General features: G+C 37.8%; 1 protein-coding gene and 1 pseudogene across 1 annotated transcript in view; one reads left to right on the top strand and one right to left on the bottom strand.

Moving 5' to 3' along the window:
- Nucleotides 1-20,470, bottom strand: part of OXR1 (oxidation resistance 1) — a 796,801-nt gene that overhangs the window by 543,118 nt on the left and 233,213 nt on the right. The gene's annotated exons all lie outside the window — the stretch shown is intronic.
- LOC100345153 (prefoldin subunit 4 pseudogene) lies at nt 9,255-9,639 on the top strand (annotated as a pseudogene).

Here is a 20,470-nt window from a genome sequence, read left to right as displayed (position 1 = left end):
TTTAGATTTAACAGTAAGGGAGGGAGATGTTATTACCAGGATATCTTGGATTAGTCTACTTTAAGATCAGAAGGTATCATTTACAAATTTTAAAGCTATAGTATATTAAAGTCAAATTATGAGAGGCAATACTGCAAATCAATATGGGATGCAGATGCACCAAGAAGTATCTTTATTGCTGTACATGTCCCTGTCCTAAGATTTAGATTATTCCTTTGAGTTTTTTCACCGTTCTATTAATTGATAATACTTGGTCTCTGCAACCAAACGCTGGGTGTTGCACCTACAGCCTGATCCTTCAGCTATGGGTCCTGAAGCTAGCTGTTCTCACCTCTTCTTTTTTTAGGGCAAAGGTTATTATGCACTCCTAGTGTTGCTAGTATCAGGGCATTCACCATGCATTTTTTGTTAAAATTATCTTTTCTTATACCTTATGAATAGTTTCTCTATTAAACTTATTTAATTGCCACTTTTGTGAGTGCCACATGTTTGTTTCCTGTGGAGAATGACAGATGGAATTTGTCTCAAAAAGACAGCTAATAACACTGTACAGAACTGTGAAAAGTGAATATTAAATATGAAGAATCTCAACAGTAGAGACAAGGGCTGTAAACAAGAATCAATCCTCAAAATGTCAATTTGCTCATACACATTACATTTTTTGTACTCTATGAGTTACCACAGATTATTCTTTGTTGAATCCTTACTTAGTAGAGGGTTAATCTTATGATTATAAGATAAACTGAAAGTATTTCATTGTAAAAAGTTAAAGAGAGAATAAGAAAGGAAAGAGGAGGGATGGTGGGAGTGTGGGTGGGAGGAAGGACAGGGTAGGAAGTATCCGTATGCTCCTAAATCTGTATCACCTTATGTAAATAAAAAAAGAAAAAAGGAAAAATACCTTTGTAGTAAAATAACAGAATAATGAAGGCTCTTCTGGGACTAGTGACCAGGCATTTCTCTCCTTGGAGGAGAAGATGTAAGCATGAGACTATGCCAACAGAGCTGATTAAATACCCCCTCTGACAATAAAAGACAAAATTACCATGCCCAAATTGGGTGTAACCTTCAACACTCCCCTCACTGGGGAGCACTGGACAGAACTCCCTGGCTACTCATCAATGTGTTCACTGAAAGAACAGACACTTCACTAAGCCACAGAGGCATAGTTCAAAGTTAAAAGCTATCACAGTGAAAAAAAAAACCTTCACAAAGGGCTAAAAATGAATGCTGCAATTCAAGAAATAAGAATAAGGGAGACAACACGACGCCCACGAAAAAAACACAAGCATACTTCAATACTACAGTGTGAAGGAGAGATTGAAGAAATGCCAGAAACAGAATTCAAAAGAATTTATTACAGGATTACTTAGAAGTAATCAGAAGCAAATCCATGAATTAAAGCAATCCGTACATGACATGAATGAAAAATTTCCCCATGAAATTGAGATTATAAAGAAAAATCAAAATGAAATATTAGAAATGAAGAACAGATCAAACAAAAAATGCAGTGGAAAGCCCTAACAACAGAGTCAGTGAGGCATAAGAAAGAATATCCATGTTAGAAGACAAACTCCGAAAATTTTAAGTCAGACCAAAAAAAAAAAAAAAAGAAATCAGAAAACAAACAAACAAACAAAAAACAGTATTGAAGATTTATAGGATAATATCAAAAGACCCAACATAGGGGTCTTAGGAGTGCCTGATGGCCCGGAAAGAAATAATTAGAAGGCCTTTCTAGTGAAATAATTACAGAAAAGTTCCCTAATTTGCAGACTGAAAGGAACATCCAAGTATAGGAAAAACATAGAACTCCTAATAGGCATGACCAGACACGATCTTCACCATGACACATTGTAGTCAAACTCTCCACATATAGAAACATAAAGAAAAGATTCTAAAATGTGCACTAAAGACATGCCAGATTACTGTCAGAGGATGTCCATTTAGATTCATAGCTGACTTATCAGAAACCCTACTAGCTAGGAGAGACTGGTGAGATATATTCTAAGTCTTAAGTGAAAACAACAATCAATCCAGAATATTGTACTTTGCAAAGCTCTCATTTATGAATGAAGGTGAAATAAAGACCTTCCAAAACAAATAGAAATTGAAAGAATCTGTCACTGCTCATCCAGCCTTACCAAAGATGCTTAAGGATGTGCTATGCACAGAAATACAGAAACATGGTCATCACCCTGAAAGAAGGTAAGGGCAGAAAATCTCTTAATAAAAGTACGAAGAAAATCCAAAGTAAAAAATAGGAATATTTATGGAAAAATGGCAGTTCCATATCATTACTTATCAATATTAACCTTGAATGTAAATGGCCTCAACTCTCTGGTTAAAAGATCAGACTAGATGAATGTATTAAAAAACAAAATCCATGTATTTGCTGCCTACATGAAACATATTTCATCAACAAAGATACATACAAACTGAAAGTGAAAGGATGGAAAAAGATATTCCATGTTAACAGAAACTAAAAATGAGCTGGTGTACCCATTCTAATATCAGACAACATAGACTTTTACATAAAAACTGTTAAACAAGACGAAAAAGGGTACTGTGTAATGATTCAGGTTTCAATTCAACAGGAAGGTGTGACTATTATAAATGTATATGCACCTAATTACAGGACACCTGGCTATTAAAATAAATGTTAATGGATCTAAAGAGAAACATAGACTCCAATACAATAGTAATAGGGGGACTTCAGTACCACATTTTAGCAATAGACAGATCAACTAGACAGAAACTCAGCAAGAAACAACATATTTAATTGACACTCTAGACCAAATGGACCTAATAGAAATCAACAGAACTTTTTTTTACAGATTATATTTATTTATTTGAGAAGTAGAATTACAGATAGTGAGAGGGAGATATAGAAAAGTTTTCCATCCACTGATTCACTCCCCAAATGGCTGCAATGGCTGTAGTTGAGCCAATCCAAAACCAGGATCCAGGAGCTTCTTCCAAGTCTCCCATGTGGGTGCAGGGGCCCAAGGACTTTGGCCATCTTCTATTGTTTTACCAGGCCATAGCATTGAGCTGAATCCAAAGAGGAGCAACCGGTATGTCGCTCCCCCATTCGCGGAGGAACGACACAGGACCCTGCACTGTTCTTTTGTCTGCTCGGCCCTCCTGGGTTTGTTGCTGGTCCTTCCCGGGTTGGCTGCTGATCCTTCCACCTCCGTGGAGGGGTGGTTCCCCCTGCCACTTTCCCCACTTCCGCGGGGGAGCGGCACACTGCCAGCCGGCTCTCTCGGGGGCTGCTCAGATGTTATCCTGATGTTCCCTTTAGATGTTCCCTGGTGCATGTTGTCTCTCTCCTCCTTTATAGTCCTCTTCCACCAATCCCAACTCTGCTACCCACACTCCGAGCACGCTGCTCTCCTCCAATCAGGAGCAGGATCAGCTCCTGCAGGTTATTGGTCGAACTGGAGGCAGCTGTGTAAAAGTTGTTTACTCCTCTCCCAGCACCATATTGTGGGAGAGCAGATGCATAGAATAAGTCTTAATTCCAGTAACTTAGTCTAGTCCGAGTTGCTCCCCACACCGGTACACAAACCAGAACTCACATGGGATTAACCTATTGTACCACAGTGCCAGCCCATGCAAACTTTTTATTCTTCAGTTACAGAATACACATTCTTCTCACCAGTGCATGGAATATGCCCTGGATAGATCATATTCTATGTCATAAAACAAATCTCAGCAAATTCAATCAAATCAAAATCATACCATGCATCTTCTTTGACTACATGCAATTAAGCTAGAAATCAACAACTCAAGAATCACTAGAACACAGAAAACACATGGAGACTGAGCAACATGCTTCTGAATGAACAGTGGGTCATGGAAGCAATCAAAAGGAAATAAATGAAGATGACGATACAACATATCAAAACTTATGAGATACAGCAAAAGCAGTGTTAAGAAGAAAGTATAGCAATTGGTGACTACATTAAGAAAAAGAAAAGGCATCAAATAAATGCATCTCAAGGACCTAATAATAATAACAGCAAAACAAAGTAGGAGAAAAGAAATAATTAAAATTGGAGAAGAAATAAAGAAAATTGAAATGCAAAAAGCAACACAAAAGATTAATGAAATGAAGAGCTTATTTTTAAATAAAAAAATTGACACACTGTTGGCCCAACTAACCAATAAAATAAGAGGGAGACCTAAATCAATAAAATTAGAGATGAAAAAGGAAATGCACCAACAGATACCACGGAAATAAAAAGAATCATCAGAAATTACTACAAAGAGCTGTATGCCAACAAATTGGGTAACCTAGAAGAAATGAATAGATTTCTAGACACATAAACCTACCTAAGTTGAGCCAGAAAGACATAGAAAACCTAAAGAGAGCTGTAACAAATATGCAAATTGAATCAGTAATAAAGATGCGCCCAAAAAAGAAAAGCCCAGGACTGGATGGCTTCACTGATGAATTCCACCAGACATTTAAAGAAGAACTAACTCCAATCATTCTCAAGATATTCAAAATAATTGGAAGGGAGGGAATCCTCCCAAATTCCTTCTATGAAGCCAATATCACCTTATTCCTTAAATCTGAAAAAAGATACAATAGAAAAAGAGAACTACAGACCAATTTCCCTGATGAGCATAGATGAAAAAAATCCTCAACAAAACACCAGCCAATCAAATCCGACAACACATCAGAAAGATCATTCACCTGGACCAAGTGGGATTTATCCCTGATATGCATGGATGGTTCAACATTCAAAAACCAATCAATGTGATACATCATATTAAGAAATTGAAACAAAAACAATATTATCTCAATAAATTCAGTCTTTTTATAAAATACAACACTCGTTTATTATGCAGACTTTAAGCAAATTGCATGTAGAAGAAATATTCTTCAACACAATCAAGGCAGTTTACAACAAACCCATGGCCAGCATCTTACTGAATCTGGAAAAGTTGGAAGCATTCTGACTAAAATCTGGAACCAGACAAGGATGTCCACACTCACCATTGTTATCATTATATCCTGGAAGTTTTATACAGAACCATTAGGCAAGAAAAAAGAAATCAAGGGGGATACAAACTGGGAAAGAGAAAGTCAAACTATCCCTATTAAAAATGACATGATTTTATATATATAAGGTATCTGAAAGACCACACTAAGAGACTATATTGGAATTTATAAAATAATTTGGTAACATTGCAGGATATAAAATCAATACACAAAAATCAATAGTCTTTGTATACACAGACAATGCCATGGCTGAGAAGGAACATGTAAGATCAATCCCATTCACAATAGCTACAAAAAAATAACTTGGAATAAATTTAACAAAGTATGTCAAAGACCTCTACAATGAGAATTATGAAACTTTAAAGAAAGAAATAGGAGAAGACATAAAAAGTGGAAAAAGCTTCCATGTTCATGAATTGGAAGAATCAATATCATCAAAATGTCCATACTGTTGAAAGCAATTTACAGTTTCAATGCAATACCAATAAAAATAGCAAGGACATTCTTCTCAGATATAGAAAAAAAATGATGCTAAAATTCATATGGAAACACAGCAGGACCCGAATACTTAATGCAATCTTATAGAAAAAAAAATGAAGCTGGAGGCATCACAGATTTCAAGACGTACTACAGGACAGTTGTAATCAAAACAGCCTGGTACTGGCACAAAAACAGATGGATAGACTTAAGGAACAGAGTAGAAATGACAGAAATCAATCCACACATCTAAAACCAACTCATCTCTGACAAAGGAGCTAAATTCAATCCCTGGAGCAAGGACAGTGTCTTCAACAAATGGTGCTTGGAAAACTGGATCTCCATAGGCAGATATATGAAGCAAGACCCCTACCTTACACCTTACACAAAATTCCACTCAAAAATTGATCAAAGACCTCAATCTATGACCAGATACTATAAAATTGTGAGAGGACATTGGGGAACCCCTACAATACATTGGCATAGGCAAAGATTTTTTTGAAAAGACTCAAGAGGCACAGGCAGTCAAAGCCAAAATTGATGAATGGGAATACATTAAATTGTGAAGCTTTTGTACTGCAAAAGAAACACTCAGCAAAATGAAGATACAACAGACAGAATGGGAGAAATTATTTGCAAAGTATGTAACTAATAAAGCATTAATATACAGAATATATAAAGAGTTCAAGGAACTCAACAATAAAACAATTTAGTTAAGAAACGGCAGAGGACTTAAACAGGCATTTTTCAAAAGAGGAAATGAAAAAATTCTCAGGATTACCATCCATAAGGGAAATGCAAATCAAAATCACAATAATCACAATGAGGATTCACTTCACTCATGTTAGAATGGCTTTCATACAGAAATCAACAAACAACAAATGCTGACAAGGATGTAGGGAAAATGATACACTTATCCCTTCTTGGTGGTAAAACCACTGTGGAAACAGTATGGAGATAGCTCATAAATCTGAATACAGACCTACCATATGACCCAGCCATCCCACTCCTGGGAAATTTACTCAAATGAAATGGAATCAGCATATGAAAGCGTTGTCTGTACACTCATGTTTTTTGCAGATCAATTCATGATAGCTAAGATATGGAATCAACTCAAATTCCCATCAGCTGAAGACTGGATAAAGAAATTATGGTATATGTACACCATGGAATACTATACAGCAGTCAAAGGATGAAATCCTGTCATTTGCAACAAAATGGGCACAGCTGGGAAAATTATACTTAGTTAAATCAGCCAGTCCAAAAGGACAAATACCCTATGTTCTTCCTGTTCTGTGGTAACTAATGGAGTACCTAAAAGGTAATCTATAGAAGATAAATTGACACTCTGAGTTGCCATGACTTTGAACAGCCCTTGTTGCAACTGTTGAAGAAGTTTTTTTTTTAAATACTATTTGTTGAACTCTCTACTTAATATAGAGTTAGGCACATGTGTATAAAGCTAATTGAAAATAGATCTTAGTAAAAATATTCTGCCTTTAAGATAAATCTTTTAAAAAACAGTAAAAATAAAAGTAAAAAACCTATGGATAGACACCAAAAAATTTATACCAAAATAAATGTGTCATTTAATTCTACTTTCTCATGAACTTTGTGATATATTCATGTGTGTGTGCATGAGAGAGAGAGAGGGAGGGAGAGAGAGAGAAAGATCTGAAACTGAATGAATTTTGAGCTGGGGTAAAAATCAATAGATTCTCAATAAAATCAATTTTCTTTTCTTCCTGGGCAAATATTGAATGCACATATCATGGCCCCATTTGCAACTGGATGTGGTCGACTTTTTATTTTTTTATTTTAAAGTTACAGAGATAGGGAGAAACAGGAAGAGGAGAGGGGAGGGGAGGGGAGGGGAGGAGAGGGGAGGGGAGGGGAGGGAAGGAGAGGAGAGATCTTCCATCCACTGGTTCACTGCCCACGTGGCTGCAATGGCCAGGGCTGGGTCACAGTAAAGTGAAGAGCCAGGAGCTTCATCCAGATTTCCCATGGAGGTGCAGGGACCCAAGCACTTGGGCTATCTTCTACTACTTTTCCCAGGCCATTAACAGGAAGCTGGATTGAAAGCAGAGCAGCCAGGCTTGAATTGACACACATATAGGATGCTCGAATTGCAGGTGGTGACTTTATCTGCTACACGAAAACACCAGGCCCTGGTGAAATTTGGAATGGGAGAAGAATTGTTGCAGGAGGCTTGCCCCATAGAATCTTCCTCTGTGTATCCCCCACGGCCTTTCCTCTTTATTGCTAAATGAAGCAGCAACCATCAAAGCAATCTTGAAACTCTTGAAAGTAGCAGGGCGGTCATATTATCTGACCTGATGCTTCCAAAATCTCACTTACGGGGACAATATGTTATAGTTTGGTAAACATTACTTTATTTTTCTTTCAGTTTTAATTACAGATTAAATTCTAAATAATAGTCATAGTGACTTGATCTTTTTGTACTCTTTTTACTACTTGACATAAAATTTTCCCAATTCATATATATCATTTTTTGATTTATTTATTTGAAAGCCAGAGTTACACAGAGAGAGGAGAGGCAGAGAGAGAAAGGTCTTCCATCCGATGGTTTACTCCCCAGGTGGCTGCAACGGTTGGAGCTATGCCAATCCGAACCCAGGAGCCAGGAGCTTCCTCTGGGTCTCCCACAGGGGTGCAGGGGCCCAAGGTCTTGAGCCATCTTCCACTGCTTTCCCGGGCCACAGCAGAGAGCTGGATTGGAAGAGGAGCAGCTGTGACTAGAACTGGCACCAATATGTGGTGCCAGCGCTTCAGGCCAAGGCATTAACCCACTGCACCACAATGCCAGCCCCAACATATATATCATTTTGATATGTGAGTAGTATTTTTTTAATTGATACAATTTTCTTAGCCATTCTCTCTTTTGTGGGCAGTCAGATGGTCTTTAGTTTCTGTAATTCAATGTTACAATAAATATCTTCCGTGTGCTTTTCCCTTTAACCAAATCTTAAGCAGAAAGCATTAAGTGAAATTATTTAAGAAACATTGTTATGATACTCAGCATGTTTTTCGCTTATATTATTAAAAATTGTTCCAATGACAACACAGGACAGAGTTCACATCCCCCTCTCCAATATTTTGACTTACATTTTCAAAATGAATGCAATCCATTGATCTTACAGTAATGAACATGAAAATGAGGTCACCCCTGTATAGTCATAAGGACAATAACTCAGCTTAGTGTTTGCATGTTAAAGGGCTCAGTAAGTACTTGCTGATTGAATGCATAAATAAATGAGTATACTGTACCATTTATATTAGTTTTGATATTATGTCAACACATTAAATGCTCAGAGGTATTTTAAAAAATTATTCATCACAGGAATGGGTGGATCATCATACTAGTATACATGCAAGCCAGTAGAGCTGGACTTCCAGCAATTACTTTGGAGGTCATTTATATCATGCAAGACAATCCAGTGAAGGAGAAAGAGAAAAGGGTGTATGAGATAAAAATCTTAAAACCATCAAGATTCAAGATAGGCAGTTCCATGCTACAAATGCAAAGCCTGGAGTGGTGGGGTCGTTTGTTATGGACGGGTTCTCATGGCCCCACTTAAAGGTTCTGCCCCTTGTTATTTCCTACTCTCCCTGGCATTGTTGATTTATGAGAGGGCACATGAGCTACATTAGACAAGAGAGTCATTTCCAGGGAATTGGAGCATAACATGAGATGAGATTAGTTTCTCCACTGGAAACTGTAGCTTTAAGTCCCAAGATGGTGGCCCCTAGGAAGAAGGCAGCCGCGGAAGATGTCAATGTTGCTTTCAAAGATCAACAACAGATAACCAATTTGCACAGAATACAAGTAGAATCACAAAGCTAACAGGAGAAATGAAGTAGAAAAAAAAAAACTCCAAAATTTATAAAATGTTTCTGATGACATCATGCTTACAGATGATGACTGCTTAATGATATCTTATCAAATTGCTGACGTTTTCATAAGCCACTCACGAGAAATGCTGGAAGAGTCAAGGAAAAATTTGCAAGACAAAATCGAAGAATCCAGAGAGGAATCAGTTCAACAGGTGTTAGCAGATTTGAAAACTCAGTTACATGCAAAATTTGGGAGCAACATAAACCTTGAAGCTTGTGAAAGTTAAACATTTTCTAAAACTTTTTATAATTGGCTTAACAAACTTGAATATAATTTAAAATGATAAAAAGAGTAAATCACATAAGTTGTGGAAGTGCAAATTTTCCCAAGGGAAATATTATATGAGAGGGTCTTTTTAGGTTGGGAAGAATTTGGTTCTGGTGAGGGTCCAAATAAATTCCCAAGTTACTCTTATAGAGAAACAAATAAAAAGTTAAGGATGTCAAAAATGTCAATCAGATAAGATTTACAACCCAGTCCCTTTATTTTCTATTCAAATAAAAATGCATAATACTTTGATATTTTACCCTCACAGGTTTTTCAGAATTCTGTTTGTGAACTCATTCTCCTTAAACAATTTTAAAATTTTAATCAGAATTCCATTAAAATGGACTCTCACCAAGCACCTGTTTCAGGAGGGGAGAGGTAGACAAACAATGGGTCTTGGATATCTTCCCATCACAGCATCTTCCTCTTAAGAAAAGCTGTCTCTTCTTTGCTCAACATGATTGACAATGATGTTGGCTCTAGTGGATTGTGTTTGTTTTTTGCCAATGAGGTGAGTCTATCAGGCCTTTATCCACGAGATTTGTCCTTGATACTCTTCCTTCTGCTTGCTCCTTGGTTGTAATGTTTGTCATGGTTCACTTTAGTCAATGAAATGCGAGTGTAGGTGATGCATGCCATGTCTGAGTAGAAAATGTATGAACCATCGTGAGGTTCAGAAATGGTACCTTTCTGCCCTGTGACCAGCATGCTGCCAATATGGGATTCTCTTACTGTGGAACATGCCACAGGGAAGACCAAAGAGCCGAGATACAGCTGACCTCTAGGCAACAAATGATGTGAATAAAAAATACACTTTATTGCTGTAAGAACACTGACATAACATAGTGGAGTCTGACCATGCAATAGCCAGTGACTATTTTTCCCTTTGCAGTTGGGGCACTGATAGTCTTCTTTCATTCTTTAGTACAGGAAGACAAAATAGGTACATGCAAAAAATTATCAGAATATTGTTCAAGACTGAAAATTAAAAGATACCTTACTCTTTTGTTCTACTACCTGTGCTAAGAATTACATAAACTATTTCCCAGGGAAAAGCTGGGATAAGGCTTGCTGTGCCAAATCCTCTTAATGACAGTTTATTAATTCCATATGTTCAAAGAGAAGGAGGACTGAATTCAGGTGACAAATGGCTCAGACCTCTCACAGTTCATTTAGGCAGAAATGGCCCAAAGATCACTGCATGTTCCACATATCATATTTTTTCTATTGGTTGTGAACAGATGGGAGCTGTATTATTTAAGGAATCCTGGTATCTGGCCATTATCCAAAGCAAATGAAAGAAGGGTGGCATTTGACTGGCTCAGAAGGCAACTAAAAATGGGCATCCAGGCCAATCAAAGCAAGGCTACAAGTTGCTGGGCAGGATCTCATGTCTCAGATGGCTACTAATTTGGCTAATACATTTAACCTGTTAAGTGTTCTCATTTAACATTCACCTTATGGCTTCCCCATTTTATGTTAACTTGCGATACAAATTAAGATGATTTACAAAGTAAAGTAGGTCCAGTTTTTCGCAGTCCATTGTGTCCAACTGATATTTTTGGCTCTCAGAATTTTCTTCCAAATGTTATTACTTCATTCTGAGAAGCATCATTTTTATTTAGTTATAAAAGTCACACTGTTAATTAGGGCCACTGTAACCTTAAAGGTATGAGCCTGTGAGAGCTACTTACATGACTTTGGATGCTTTAATTAAGTTGCCACTCACTCATGTGTTGAGCAAGTACTTTGGCCTGGCCCAGCCCTGGATGCTATAGGCGTTTAGAGAATAAATCAATGTAAGAAAGCGCTCTCTCTATGGCTGGCACCGCGGCTTACTAGGCTAATCCTCTGCCTGTGGTGCCCGCATCCCATATGGGCGCAGGATTCTGAATGGGTTGCTCCTCTTCCAGTCCAGCTCTCTGCTGTGGCCTGGGAAAGCAGTGGAGGATGGCCCAAGTGCTTGGGCCCTGCACCCGTATGGGAGACCAGGAGGAAGCACCTGGCTCCTGGCTTCGGATTGGTGCAGTGTGCTGGCTGTAGCGGCCTTTGGGGGGTGAAGCAACGGCAAAGGGAGACCTTTCTCTCTGTCTCTCTCTCTCTCTCACTTTCTCTGCCTGTCAAAAAAAAGCGCTCTTTCTTATGCATTCTCTCTCAGTCTGTCTCTTTCTCTTTGTGTGTGTGTGTGTGTCTGCCTTTCAAATAAGATAAAAGTAACAATTATAAGAAAAGAATCGCAGCTTTCCCCACAGACAGTAGCATATATAAGCTTAGTGTTTTCAAGGATGGTTACTGTTTAGAAGAACAAAGCTGAACCTAGACTCCTGAGGCACACAAGTGGCTCTTGCACCACTCTCAGCAGGTCTCACTTCTTCATACATATTCGAAATGCAATTGATAAAATTACACCTTCAAGTGAAATAAACAAACTACAAAAATGCAAGACACTATTGAAGAGACTGACAAATGTGAGATCAAGCCAAAGAAGCCAAGAACAAAAGAATGTGTGGTACGTTTACAAACTTCAAAACCAGGTAAAAATAATCTATTTTTTTATACAAAAAATGTCAGCTTGTCTTTGTACAGGAATAAGAGGCTAGAAATTGGGAAGGATCACTGGGGAAACCTTCAGGGATAGCAGTTGTATTTTATTTCTTAACTGAAGTTGTGGTTCCCCTAATATGTTCCGTTCATGATAATTCATCAAAATGTATACATACAACTTGTGCACTGTTGTGTGTATATGTTACTCTTTTTTTAAAAAAGGAAAAAAATCATACTCTACAACTAAAGGCACAATCTTGCTGAGAATGTCTTACTAACTGTGTAGCTATTATTCATTCTTCTTTATATGGGAACTAGTAAATTATATATCATAACTATTTCAAAACATTTCTTTGTATTTAAGTTCATGAAATCAAGCTTTATTCTTCTGCTGTTTTTTCTAAGAAAATTAACAACTTACCAGACAGGGAGGCACAGAGAAAGAGAGAACTTCCATGTGCATGTTCTATTGACAAGCGCCTGCAATAACTGGGTTTGGGCTAGGTGGAAGCCAGGAGACAGAATCCCCAGGTCTTTTAGCTGGAGGGCGGGGACTCAAGTGCTAGAGTCATCACTGCTGCCACTCAGGGTGTGGGTTAGCAGGAAGCTGGAATGGGAAGCCGAGCTGGGACTTGAATCGGGGCACTCTGATAGCATATGGGTGTCCCAAGTGGCCTCTTCACTTCTAGGCTGAATGCTCTCTCCTATAAATTCATTCTTTATTTGGATGACATACTGTGTACCAAGTATGGATGTATTCTTATTGTTATATATATGAAAAGATAGTCAACCTCATTTATAATAAGAGCAATGCAAGTTATAATCAAACTTGAACCTATTTTTTCATATACAAGTAGCAATAGCAAACATTTAATAATATGTTAATCACAGAAGGAATGTAAATTGTTACAACTTATATGGAGTATAATATAGCAACAGTTATTGAAACTGCAGTGTGTTTATAAAATGACCTTTCATTTGTATTTCTAGGAATTTATTTTACTGATGTACTTGCAGTATATAAAGTATATTCCTTGAGCCATTATCATTGTAATGGGAAAAGACTGAAAGTAGCTCAAAAGTCAGTCAATATAAGAGAAATTTTATATGTATAAATATATATATATGTATATATATAAACAGAGAGAGAGTGAGTGAGAGAGAATGGTACATTTGTGTAACAGAACAATATGCAGATATTTAAAAATGACAAGTTTTCCATGTATTGTATCAGAATGATTTTCAAAATACCTGTGTTACTAAAGTAAAATTCTGAAGCACGTATGAATTATACTAATATTTATGCAAAAAGAGCCAAGAAGAAAGAGCATTTTGCTAATTTAACACATTTCTGGTAGAATTTATGAAAAAATAGATAATGCCAGTAGCCTTGAAGGAAAGTAAGTTGGTAGCTGGGGGAGGGGGGGACACAGCAACAAAGGAGGAATTTTTGTTGTATATTCCTTTCATTAATTTTAATTTTAAAGTATATGAATTCATTACCTACTCAAAAATTAAGCAAAGCCAGAAAAATAGAGTGCATTATGAACAGTGACCTCATTCAATCAAAACTTAAAATGTCATCTTAATATTAGAAAGAATACCAGGTCCAAGATAACTGCAGTTGGCACAAGTTCATTTAGCTTCCAACATGTCCAGGGCATCCACAGCACCTATCCATCTTCATCGTGAACAAATTGGCGATGTAAAGGGCAAGTCAGTTGGATGGATTACCCCGCTCCTCTAACACTCAGATCCCACTTGTAATTTCAATTACTCCTTCTGGGTCCTGGTACATTTCATATTTATACTTGTAGTAGGGTAGAGGAGCGCTGGAATTTTCCATTTCACGCCCTGTTATCATCTTGCTTTGCACCTGCATTGCACCTTCAGGCCAAGCTCCAGCTTTCTGCGTTGCTACACTAAGGAAGAGGTAAACCCACTGTAGGGAACATCGTTAGTGCTTTGTGTTGAAGAGCAGGTAATACAACTCATAAACTCTGACTCCACACTTCTCAAGCTTCTTAGTTGCTCTAAGTCACCCCTTTTATTATTGTAGAATTAGCATTCCCTCAGAACTAGTATCTTAAAGCCTCTAAAATTTTTATATATTTTTCTTCAAAAATACCTGGACTCTAACACAGGATTAATGTCTTCCCAGAAAGGCTTAATATTGCTTAGGGAGAGAAGAAAATTGGGCCATTTACCCTTCCCCTTAGATTGATTAGGCCAAAGAGAGTAAATGGAATTTAGTTTTCCTTAGCATTGCCCTTTAAAATTGGAAGGAAGAACTAGTACAATTATTAAACCACTTTTCTCTTTGCTAGATATGCACATGTGAAATCTCATATGTGTATGTGTGCAAAACTTGCATTCAGCCTCATGAAACCTGTTTCTAACCCATACTAGGTGCAGCAAGAACTGTGTGGCTTTGGTGAAGCAGGGAAAGAAAGTTGTGCAGTTTGGAATTCACTCTTTTCAGATGACTGGCAACTCAGTAGCAGACCTGGATCTTTTGGAAGAGGCAACATGGACCTCACAAGGACATCTCCTTAGTGACTCCCAAGCAACAATCTTCCTCTTCAGACGTCTACTACCTCCTCTCCCCTTAGTCCTAGGAGGCTTTGTACCTCTGCCCCAGATTCCCACTTTGTCCACGCCTCTGGTGCAGTGCCCTGTTTAGCTCTGTCAAGTCCCACACTGGGTGAACAAGGCCCTGTGGAGCAGGGATCCCTGCATCTTGCTGGCAGGCTATCTATTTTATAGAATCAAACCTCCAACCCAGGCCCCTACAGCATCTTAGGAAGTTAAATTGCCCCCTTTTCATCCTCTACATTGGAATACATTACTAAATGCTGCCTTTTGCTTTCTGATTTTAGTACATGTTAGAACTGGAGGAGAGGGGAAGTACTCACTTTGCTCTCTATCACTTTTTTGGAAGAAAGTGATACCCAAATTTTAGTCCTAGTTGGAAAGTTTGGCTGTTTATCTAAAGTAAAATTAACCAAATCTCTTTAGCTTTGCCTACTCCCAACTTCTGCTTGTTCTTTATGTTTCTGTTTTGCTCAAGAAAAGTATCTATCTTCATTTCCAGTTTTCCCTCAACTCAGCTCTTTACTTAATATGAATAATTAAAATTATGCAACCCAAAACATCAGAAAGCCTACAGTCAAGCTAATTTATTTTAATTAAAATTTGATTCACAGGATTAAAACTTGTCCCACTAGGCAAAAATATGCAGCCAAATTCAGAAAATGCTTTGGGAGCTGAGAGAAGGTTAGTCAGCATTTCCAAGTACCAACACAGGCTTACTTAAGATCATTGAAATGACCTCAGGGGAAGTGAATAGCAGTTTTGAGACAGATAGATATAATATTAATGTATATTCCAATGTTTGGTCTGGCACAGCCATAGACTTATCTGGGATTATAAGTTTAGAGATATTCACAGATCTGGGTAAACTATCTATAAATATCTAAATATATGTGCAAAGCTGAAAACTTTTGTGGTCTAAATTCATGTTAATGTAAAAAATGTACAGCCTGTATTTTAGAGCAAGAATGGCATGCCTCCATTATATGAAAAAGAAATTATTCTATAATTCAATCTTTAAAGGACCATCTGTACAGTAATTGCATATTAAGCATCAGTCATGCTTACTGGAGTTTATTTTGTTACATATCATGTCCTAGATTTTCCACCAATTTATTCCAAATCCTTTTGGCAGTATTAATCAATCAGACACCCAACTCTCTCATGCTCTTGGCATTGTCTACTAATCTTAGGATAGTATATAATTATTTTACCATATTTAAGATTGCTCATAGTGAGTATATCTCTCTCAGCCATGGCATGCCTTGTTAACTTGCCATTCCCAGAGTAACTGCGTGTTTCCGAAGTAGCTGTCGCCACCTTCAATTGAGCAGAATCTCCCTGCTTTTGATTGGCTTTGCTTCTAGCAGGTTATTAGAGAGGGAAATTAACCAGATGTTGGAAACTTCCTATTCGTATAGCCTTAATTACTGCTGCTGGAATACACCAAGCATTAAAAGTATTAATATGTTTAAATGAAGGTTGGATAACTATCTGATGAGGAATATCAATTACACTTGTTGTGCTTTATGACTTCCAGACTAGAAACTGTACCTGGATCCTTTGCTTTCATTTGCTACTTTGTAAAGTACCAAATGAAAAGATAGCTATCTACCTTTAATCTGGTGGAAGTAGGACAAGAAGAAAGAGAGAGAGAGAGCAGCTGGCATAGTAGGTCAAGCCACAGTCTGCAGTACCAGCATCCCGTACGGGCACCTGTTTGAATCCCAGCTGCTCCACTCCTGACCCAACTCTCTGCTACAGCCTGGAATAGCAGTAGAGGATGGCCCAAGTCCTTGGGCCCCTGAACCCACATGGGAGACCCAGAGGAAGCTCCTGGCTCCTGGTTTTGGATTGGATCAGCACAGTGGCCATCTGGGGGAGTGAGCCAGTGGATGGAAGACCTCTCTCTGTGTCTCTTCACCTCTACCTCTCTGTAAATCTGCCTTTCAAATAAATAAATAAATAAATCTTAAAAAAAGTGAGAGAGACCATAGCTAACTTAAAAAATTAATGTACAGGAATTGCTGTGTAAATGAAGTTACATTTACACAAACACAAATATATTCTACTTAACTAATAAGAAAAAATTAGTTGAGGCAGAGAAACAGGAAAAATTAAAGATGAATTACACTAAAAAGAGAACTGTGGTTAATGCTCTTCTGAGTGTTCTTCACTGTGGTATCATCCCAAGAGCTCTGAAAAGCCTTTGAAGATTTTAGCAAGAAGTGGTAGTCTTTACTGAAATTCACCACTTAAAAAGACTGACTTATTACTACATGGAAGAAAAAGTAGCTAGCACAGGCTAAACTGATGTATGACCTGACATGGGGGAGATGCAGATTTCATCTCTCCAAGACTGTAACTTTCTTCAGGATCATGGACTTGATCTATCTGCTTACTGCATTCCCCAGGGCCACATTATAAATTTTGTGAGTAGCAGATACTTTTGCCTTTGTGGGTTCCCTTCTACGTAAGAAATAGAAAAAAATTATATTTTTCAACTGTTATAAAGCAAGTAAGTTAGTATTTTATGTTATATAAATATGATAATATGTATTAAAACATTTTCTTCAACCTACACATGGTTTTCTCATCTGATTTAAAGGAATTCAAGCACTGTGTGAGCCCTTAAAGCAATGTAGGCCCTGGGCACTGTGCTTCCTGTGCCTCATGGATGTGTCAGCTCTGTTCTTCCCAGTGAACCATCTGGGAGGAAAGATGACTCAGTGTTCGAGCTGAAAGAAACTTTATAAGTTCAATATTTCTTAGGTACTGGCAAAAATTAATGTTATATTGAAATAAAAAAGAAACAATCAGAAATACTTCTACTTTGTGCAATCCAAAGATATCTTTACAGATTTTAAAGCCATCTTAAAGCTAGAGTTTTGCAAAGGACTAGCAGTAAATAAGCATATGTTAATTAAACATCCTCAACACCTTTGAAACTATGATTTGCACTGAAGTATAACAGATGCAGCAAAGTGCACATATCAAAATGAACAGCTCAATAAAGGACCATAAAGTGAACATTCTCAAGTAATGGTACCAGAAAGTGCTTTAAGCATTTCAGCACAGAGAACATAAAACACAGACTTTACAATTTTGGGCTTAGACAATAAAAACATAGTTTAATACATTTTATATTTGATTATAAAAATATGTAAGTATTTGGTTTTATTTTATGGTATAAAGTCATGTTAATAACAGATACCCATCACTTTGCCATTGAACTCCACTCTACTGATTCTTAAACCCAGCCCTGGGCCCCATCTTTGTTCTGCACATCACCCTTGACCTTCCTTCCTTCATCACTGATATCGCTTCTCCTAACATGTACACTGTTTCATCCATTCCCAAATGCTTGAGGGCCGACAATTTGTTAGCATGCTAGCTGCTGGGTATGGTAGTGAACAAGTGTATGCCGCACTGGAGCTTCCAAGTCAGTGCCTGAGATATAGACTCACATTTCATGAATAATTTCCAAATTCAATTCTGATAAATAATAAAAAGGAAAAGAGTAACATGCCATGAGAGTGAGCAACCTTGACATGTGTTCTAATTCTTAGGGAGGTTTATTTATTCTTTCCCTTTATTATACTAAATATGGTAATGTCATACTAATGACAAATGACAGTGTGATTATGAGACTCTTTAAAAGAAGTGTAAAGGGTTCCACATTACACAAAGAATGAAATTATTGTAAACTCTTATGTGACTTGTTGGTGCTAAAATATTTGGATTTTGTTTCTTTAAAATTGAAGCATCAGAACGAAAGTATTTTAATATTCATGGTATCCAATTCAGTGTGTCAAATGCTCTTCCATATCTATTCTCCCTCTCCTCCTTCCCCTCTTACCACCCCTACCCATCTTTCTACCCCTCCCCCTTCCTCTTCACAGAAGATTCTAAAATCACAATTTAAAGCAGATGTCAGACCTCCATAACCTATCTGTTTATTGTAATAAACATGACAGATTTAAAAATTCTGACCACTTAAAATCTTCATGGATCTCTTCTAGCAACATAATTTGTAAGCCTCCAGCAGAAGCGACTTCACAGAGGCGCATATGCATCTTGTGTATTTACTCAATTGTCTGAGCTCCACCTGCATTTCAGTTGCTCAGTGAGCAGGTGAGGCAGGCCTGCTTGGATATTGCTGCCGTTTATGCCTGCAACCAGCCCCTTGCTCTCAGAGGCAGATGCATTCTCAATTTTTCATTCTTTGAATTTTTATTTCATTTCTCCGAAGTCTCCTGTTTACAAAGGAATGCTTATTCTTTCAGTTCTTGAGTTTGTTTGCCTTCCTCTTCAGTTTCAACTGGATTGATATCTACCATGATGAAGTGAAAGCCAACCAGGCACAATGATGTGTCCTGACCTTGCCTTACTCTGAAGCATAGCTGTGATATGAAATACAAACGTGAACCCCAATATTCCACCCATTTCCAAGTACAGCTTTGTTAATTTGCTTCCATCTCCCTCTCTCCCAAATATTAGACAGAGGTCCCTGCATTTAGGATATTTTGAAATATATCTTTCTTCCCAGTATCTAGCCAGCACCTGATACACAGCAGAACTCAACGCCAATGAGTGGAATTGTTTCTGCTCCCTTCACATTCATTAGGCCAGCATGATTTCTTTTTCACAAATCAGGTTAACTTAGATTAGAAATTTGAACACATGCAGTAGCCCAACCTCTGACGACAACTCCTTGGCTGTAATTCCATAGTCTCCTGGAAGACTCTTCTCATGTTTAGGACCTCATTGGCAAACTCGAATCTTCTCACATCATTGTACTTGTAAAGAAAGGTTTTTTTTTTACCTCCTGGCTAACAGTTCAACAATTTTATCCTTGGATTAATTTAAAATATTCAGGTAGCTGCCATCTGGTCTCACAGATTTAACTGCATTTAGTTAGTTCATAATTTCCAGAATAGCCTGGACACTTTCCAATGTTTGCTCGTGTACGTCCAACCTGTACACTTCAAAAAGCAATTTGGGAGTGAGAAAACTTTTAATAACTTCCTCCCTAAAAATGAATGTTGACAAAAATGTTATTTACTCTCTCAGGTATCTGTTCTTTTGTTTAATATGCTCAGTATGCCATGATCATCAAGTACGGGCAAATTGGGCATGTGGAAAATGATTATATAAGTTAAAGGGCTGGATAACGGCTGGAAAAATTGTGTCTAAGTGCTTTGAACATAGAAAGCACCAAATAATTAAGGGATTCAGTCAACCTTAAGGAGACTATCTGGGGTCAGCCCAGAGGACTTGGAAACTGACCTTACACTAATTGGATAACAATTCACATGAACAACTCAAGTAATTCTGTGCTTAAAAAAACAGTAGTATATGACTGAAAAGAGAGTCAAGCTTTGTGGCAAGTCATGTTAAAGCACTGCTTGGGATACCCACATCCCACATCACAGCGTGTTGGATCAAGTCCCAGCTCTGCTTGTGTCCAGCTTTCTGCTAATGTGTACCCTGAGAGGCAACAGGTGATGGTTCAAGTACCTGGGACTCTGCTACTCACCCACAAGGTCTGAAGCTGAACTTGAACCTGTGAGGAGACTGCTGACCATCTCCTTTCTTTACCAGTAGATGCAAGCATTTTGTGCTGGAGGATCGTTTTTACAACTGACATTGCT

Source organism: Oryctolagus cuniculus, chromosome 6, assembly GCF_051225735.1.
Source record: "Oryctolagus cuniculus isolate XC-2025 breed Fujian yellow rabbit chromosome 6, ASM5122573v1, whole genome shotgun sequence".
In the NCBI taxonomy this organism is placed as follows: Eukaryota; Metazoa; Chordata; class Mammalia; order Lagomorpha; family Leporidae; genus Oryctolagus; species Oryctolagus cuniculus.
The sequence above is the reverse complement of the archived record's forward strand: the minus strand, read 5'-3'. Positions and strand labels throughout refer to the sequence as shown.